Source organism: Portunus trituberculatus, chromosome 2 (genome assembly GCF_017591435.1).
Source record: "Portunus trituberculatus isolate SZX2019 chromosome 2, ASM1759143v1, whole genome shotgun sequence".
In the NCBI taxonomy this organism is placed as follows: Eukaryota; Metazoa; Arthropoda; class Malacostraca; order Decapoda; family Portunidae; genus Portunus; species Portunus trituberculatus.
Window position 1 is genome coordinate 7,367,358 of NC_059256.1, and position 7,500 is coordinate 7,374,857.

The 7,500-nt window shown below is 32.3% G+C and overlaps 1 non-coding gene across 1 annotated transcript; it reads right to left on the reverse strand.

Annotated features, from left to right (window-relative positions):
- Nucleotides 1-7,406: 7,406 nt before the first annotated feature.
- On the reverse strand, nucleotides 7,407-7,480 carry Trnae-cuc. Its single transcript has one exon. It is a non-coding gene; the product is annotated as a tRNA-Glu (tRNA).
- Nucleotides 7,481-7,500: the final 20 nt, after the last annotated feature.

The window sequence follows — 7,500 nt, forward strand, 5'->3', positions numbered from 1 at the left end:
CGTTTGGTAAAGGATAGAGTGTTTGGATAAAGAAGCTAGTGTGTTTTAATCTAACTGGTGTGGGTGTTGGTTAGATGTGTTTGGATTACTGTTTGGATATGACTACGATGTGTTTGGATATGTTTGGCGAAGGATAGAGTGTTTGGATAAAGAAGCTAGTGTGTTTTAATCTAACTGGTGTGAGTGTTGGTTAGATGTGTTTGGATTACTGTTTGGATATGACTAGGATGTGTTTGGATATGTTTGGCGAAGGATAGTGTGTTTGGATAAAGAAGTTAGTATTTATCTATCAACCTAACTAGTGTGGGTGTTAGTAGGATGTGTTTGGATCATGTTTGGATTGGCTAGGATATGTTTGGTGAAAGGACACACAGATTGGATATACAAGAAGGATGAGGTAAGGATAGGTTACTTCCTAGAATATACTGGAAGGAATGTTGGATAAGGATAGGGAAGGATAGGATAAAAAAAAACAAGCATCCTAACAATTTAAAAGGATGGAGGATTGAGTTTGGATAAGGATATGCATTGAAAAGCCCCACAAATTAACTAAAATAGGATGTTGGTTAGGATAGGGAAGGATAGGATAAAAAAAAACAAGAATCCTAACAATTTAAAAGGATGGAGGATTGAGTTTGGATAAGGATATGCATTGAAAAGCCCCACAAATTAACTAAAATAGGATGTTGGGTTAGGATAGGATAGGGAAGGATAGGATAAAAAAACAAGCATCCTAACAATTTAAAAGCATGGAGGATTGAGTTTGGATAAGGATATGCATTGAAAAGCCCCACAAATTAACTAAAATAGGATGTTGGGTTAGGTTAGGATAGGGAAGGATAGGATAAAAAAAAAACAAGCATCCTAACAATTTAAAAGGATGGAGGATTGAGTTTGGATAAGGATATGCATTGAAGAGCCCCACAAATCAACTAAAATAGGATGTTGAGTTAGGATAGGATAGGGAAGGATAGGATAAAAAAAAACAAGCATCCTAACAATTTAAAAGGATGGAGGATTGAGTTTGGATAAGGATATGCATTGAAAAGCCCCACAAATTAACTAAAATAGGATGTTGGGTTAGGATAGGATAGGGAAGGATAGGATAAAAAAAAACAAGAATCCTAACAATTTAAAAGGATGGAGGATTATGTTTGGATAAGGATACGCATTGAAAAGCCCCACAAATTAACTAAAATAGGATGTTGGTTAGGATAGGATAGGTAAGGATAGGATAAAAAAAACAAGAATCCTAACAATTTAAAAGGATGTAGGATTGAGTTTGGATAAGGATATGCATTGAAAAGCCCCACAAATTAACTAAAATAGGATGTTGGGTTAGGATAGGATAGGGAAGGATAGGATAAAAAAAACAAGAATCCTAACAATTTAAAAGCATGGAGGATCGAGTTTGGATAAGGATATGCATTGAAAAAACCCACAAATTAACTAAAATAGGATGTTGGTTAGGATAGGATAGGTAAGGATAGGATAAAAGAAAAAACCAAGAGTCCTATTTATCTAGGATCGAGTTTGGATAAGGATATGCATTGAAAAAACCCACAAATTACATATATTAGGATTTCTGCCTCAGTGTCTTAAAGGATTGGATAAAGAATTGGATAGGATGCCTTTTTAAATGTCCTTAAGCTGGGTTAGGATTGTTGGCTAGAGATTAGGATTAGGAACGGATTGAGTTGAGAGAGAAGAAATGTTAATAAGGATAACAAGAAGTCGAGAGAGAAATATTAGAAAAAAAAAACACGAGGGAAGATTTAAAACGCATTTATCACGGTGTTTTAAATCCAAGCGCCGTTTTTTTTTTTCCATATAAATGTTTTGAAATGAGAAAGTAGGAAAAACAAATGCCAAAAAAGACTTAGAAAATTTTAAAAACGAGCATTTATTATTACTGTTGGTGTTTTAAATCCAAGCGTCGTTTTTTTTTTTTTTTTTCATTTAAATGTTTTGAAATGAGAAAGTAGGAGAAACAAACGCAAAAAGACTTAGAAAATTTTTAAAACGAGCATTTATTATTAGTTGGTGTTTTAAATCCAAGCGTCGTTTTTTTTTTTTTTTTTTTTTTTTCATTTAAATGTTTTGAAATGAGAAAGTAGGAAAAACAAACGCAAAAAAGACTTAGAAAATAAAAAATAACGAGCATTTATTATAAGTTTTGGTGTTTTAAATCCAAGCGTCGTTTTTTGAATTTAAATGTTTTGAAATGAGAAAGTAGGAAAAACAAACGGCAAAAAAGACTTAGAAAATTTTACAAACGAGCATTTATTATTACTGTTGGTGTTTTAAATCCAAGCGTCGTTTTTTTGCATTTAAATGTTTCAAAATGAGTAAGTAGGAAAAACAAACGGGAAGATGATTTAGAGAGACAAACGGAAAAAAGTAAGCATTTATAAATTATAAGTGTTGGTGTTTTAAATCCAAGCGTCGTTTTTTGCATTTAAATGTTTTGAAATAAGTAGGAAAAACAAACGCGAAGAAGATTAAGAGAGACAAATTGAAAAAAAAAACGGGCATTTATAACTTGGTGTTTTAAATCCAAGCGCCGTTTTTATGCATTTAAGTATTTCAAATTCTAAAAAAAAAAAAAAAAAAAAACATGCAAGTGAGTTTTTAGAGGAAAATGAAAAGAAAATGAAAATATCCAAAACTGACATTTATTACGGTTGGTGTTTTAAATCCAAGCGACGTTTTTTTTTTTTTCCATTTGTTTCAAATTGTGAAGAACAAAAACAAACGCAAGAAAGATTTAGAAGGAAAAAATAATGGAAAAGATTCAAAACATGCATTTATTATGATTGGTGTTTTAAATCCAAGCGACGTTTTTTTGCACTTCAGTGTTTCAGAATGTAAGAAAAATTTTGAGAAAAAAAATAAGGAAAAAGATTCAAAACAAGCATTTATTACGATTGGTGTTTTAAATCCAAGCGGTTTTTTTTTTTGCATTTAAATATTTCAAATTGCGAATAATATAAAAACAAACGCAGGAAAGATTTAGAGGAAAAAATATTCAAAACGGTATTTATTATTATTGGTGTTTTAAATCCAAGCGACGTTTTACATTTAAATGTTTCAAATTGTGAGAAAAACAAACACAAGAAAATTCAGAGAGAAAACGAAGAAAGATACAAAACTGACATTTATTACGTTTGGTGTGTGAAATCCAAGCAACGTTTTTTTTTTTGCATTTAAATATTTCAAATTGCAAGAAAAAAAACATAAGAATTTGGTGAGAAAATAATAAAAAAAACTACTGAAACAAGATTTAAAACGAGCATTTATCACTTCGCATTTAAAAATCAAGCGGCATTTTTCACTTAAAATTCAAGCGGCGTTTTTCACTTAAAATTCAAAACGTCTTAAACAGAAAATTGATAAAACAAAAATAAATTAGAGAAAAACTTAAATATTTGCAAAAAAAACACAATTATTTAATGAATAACAAAATAATGATAATAATAATAATAATAATAACGAAGAAAAAATTAAATTAAAACGCAGTCATTCAAATCAAACACCAAACTAAACCTAATCCAAACACCAAAAAACAGCACTAAACACACAAAGTATCAAGAAATAGAAAAAATAATAAATAAAACACATTCAAGCAAACCAAACGTAACCAAACACCGATGAATGAATAAACATCCAAACACCACAAAACGCCATTAAAAACACCAAATAGAAACAAATTGAAAAAACACAACTAAAATGGTAAATAAAACACATACAAGCAAACCAAACGGAACCAAACTAAGAAAAGATGAAAAAACACCCAAACACCGAAAAATATTAAAAACAGAGTATGAATGAAATAAAGAAAAAAAAAAACACCAATGAAATGTGAAATAAAACGCACTCAAGCAAACCAAATGGAACCAAACACCGATGAATTGAAAAACACCCAAACACCACAAAACGTCATTAAAAAACAGATATGAGGAAATTACAGAAAAACACCAATAAAATGTAAAATAAAACACCAGTAAAACACACAGATGCAGAAATTCAAACAAACCAAACAGAACTTAACCAAAACCTAACCTAACCTTTAGAAATAAAAAACATCAAAAACGTCATTAAAACACAAAATACAAAGAAATTATAGAAAACACCGATTAAGCATTAAAAAAACATGCTCATTCAAAACAAACAGAATCAAACGCAACTTTTGTGAATGAAAAAAAAAACACCAAAAAAACACGAAATACGACAATGTAAACAAACGTAGAACAAACCAGACGCAAATTCTGTGAATGAAAAAAAACACCCAAAAAACATCTAAAAAAAACACTAAGTACAAAGAAATTGATAAAACACCAATAAATTGTAAACAAACACAAGTCATTTAAACCAAACGGAACGAAAACGGAAACTAACCTAACCAAAACATCCATTAATTTAAAACACAAAAAAAAAACATCAAGAAAAACACGAAATACAAATTACTGAAAAAAACACCAATAAACATATAAAACAGTCATTTAAAAAAAACGGAACCAAACAGAACTAAAATGAAACAAATCGAACCGAAATATCCACAAAAAAAAACACGAAAAAAACACGAAATATGAATTATAATAAAACACCAATAAAATGTAAAAAAAAAAGACATTCAAAGCAAACAGAACCAAACGGAATCAAACCTAACCAAAACATACGTGAAATTCGAAAAAAAACACCAAAAAAACAAAAAAAAAACAGAAGCGAAACGAAATAAAACATCAAATAAATAAAAACACCGCTTGGAAATAAAACACTCGAGGAATTTGAAAACCCATGTAACTTTCTACCAATTCTGTCCTTAACTGTACAAAAGAGAGAGAGAGAGAGAGAGAGAGAGAGAGAGAGAGATGGTAATGGCATTGTAATGGTGGTGATGGTGGTGGTGGTGGTGATGGTGGTGCACTTCCCTCCTCCCCCCCCCTTCCTCCTCCTCCCTCCTCCCTCCCCACCCCCTCCCCTTAAAAGAACAGGGTATTGCAAAAAAAAATAGAGAAAATTTATTTATTATTATTATTATTATTATTTTGATACAGGGTGGTGCAGAAGTTGAAGAGAATGTTTGTGTGTTTTTTTTTTTCATTTCCTTGTTTTTTTTTTTTAAAGTACAGGGTGGTGCAGGAATATTTTTTGGTACCGGTTTGTGTGTTTGTTCGTTCGTTCGTGTGTTACAGGGTGGTGCAGAAAAGAAAAACATTGGATATGGTACAATGGTGTTTTTTGAGTTTTTTTTTTTTTTTGATGTTACAGGGTGTTGCAAAAATATTAAAGACTGTCTTGACTATTTTTCACTGTTCAAGTTGATGTTTTTATTAGTTTTTGAAGATACAGGGTGCTGCAAAAAGATTAATACAGTTTATTTACGTTATTTTTTTATGTTACAGGGTGTTGCAAAAATATTAAAAACTGTCTAATCGTTTTATACTGTTCAAATTTTTTATATTGATTTTTTTGAGAGTACAGGGTGGTGCAGAAAAGATTAAATTGCAGTTTTATTGTTACAGGGTGTTGCAAAAAATATTAAAAACGTGACTTAATCATTTTTTTACTGTTTAAATTGGTGTTTTTATTGTTTTGAGAGTACAGGGTGGTGCAAAAAAGATTAAATTGCAGTTTTGGGGTGATTTTGTGACAGTACAGGGTGTTACAAAAATATTAAAAACTGGTGTAATAATTTTTGACTGTTAAAATTGTGGTTTTTTAATATTTTTGTGTTTTGAAGATACAGGGTGATGCAGAAAATTTAAATTACACTTTATTTTGCATTTTGTGATGTTTTTTTTCGATTTTGAAGGTACAGGGTGGTCAAAAGATGAGAATGCAGTTTTTGCTGTTTTTCTTGATGTTTCTGTAATTTTGAAGGTACAGGGTGGTCAAAAAGGAATATTTCCTTTAGTCTATTTTTTTTCACTTATTTTAAAGATACAGGGTGGTCAAAAAGATGAGAATGCAGTTAATTCGGTGTTTTTGTCATGTTTCTGTAATTTTGAAGGTACAGGGTGGTCAAAAATGTTAAGTAATAGTTTCTTTTTGTGTTTTATATAATTTTTTGAAGGTACAGGGTGAAAAAAAAGATAAGAAGAGAGTTTTCAGTGTTTTTGTGAAGTTATTTTGTAATTTTCAAGGTACAGGGTGGTCAAAAAAGATCAGAATGCAGTTTTTGGTGTTTTTGTAATGCTTTTGTAGTTGTTAAGGTACAGGGTGGTGGAAAAAGATAAATAGTAGAAGGAACAGGGTGAAGAAAAATCAGAATGGAGTTTTTTTAGTGTTTTATAATGTTATTTGTAACTTTGAAGGTACAGGGTGGTGGAAAAAGATAAGTAAGTCTGTTTTTATGTGTAATTTTTTATTTTTTTGAAGGTACAGGTGAAAAAAAAAAGATAAGTGTGTTTTTTAGTGTTTTTGTAATGTTTTGTAACTTTGAAGGTACAGGGTGGTGGAAAAAGATAAGTAAGTGTGTTTTTATGTGTAATTCTTATTTTTTGAAGGTACAGGGTGAAAAAAAAGACGATATTTTAGTTAACATACCCCCGACACTCCCTCTCCCTCCCTCTCTCTCTCTCTCTCTCTCTGTATTTTTATGAAGTCTGTAGTATGTGTTGTCTGTATATACGCGTGTACCGAGACGCTTTGTACATGAACCGAGGGATGGAAAAAAAAAAAAAAACTAATAAAAACGCAGTGAATGTATAGCCATGTAAGATTTGTACTTATATATACACACACATACGTACACACACACGTACACACACATACACATACGCACATACACACACTTAGAGGGCCAGAAATATTTGTCAAAGAATTGAAAAAAAAACAAAAAAAAAATAAATAAATAAACGATAATTTTTAAACACCTCCCCACGCCTCCTCCTCCTCCTCCTCCTCTTCCTCCTCCTTCTCCTCCCTGTTTTTCCCCTCCCCTCCCCCCCTCCCCTTCCCTGCCAAGTTAAATGTTTGTGTAATCTGTAAGGAATACTATTACAATACTATTTTTTGTTAGATACATAGATGCATTTTGTGTGAAGTTTGGCAAGTTATTCAATAAAACGTGAATAACACCATTTTCTTTCATTTCTTGGCGGGTATCCTTGTGTGTGTGTGTGTGTGTGTGTGTGTGTGTGTGTGTGTGTGTGTGTGTGTGTGTTTGATCTGGTGCAGTGTGTGAGGAGACAGCCAGACGTTCCCCTACGGAGCGAGGTGAGAGCTCATTATTTCCGATCTTGGGCTAGGCCTGAGACCAGGCACACACCACACACCTGGACAACAACCTCACAACTCCTCCATTTACATCCCCTACCTACTCACTGCTACCTCAACACTCAACACTCAACACTGAACAGTGAACAGGGGCTACACGTCAAAGGAGACACACCCAAATATCTCCACCCGGCCGGGGAATCGAACCCCGGTCCTCTGGCTTGAGAAGTCACCGCTCTAACCACTGAGCTACCGGGCGTGTGTGTGTGTGTGTGCATG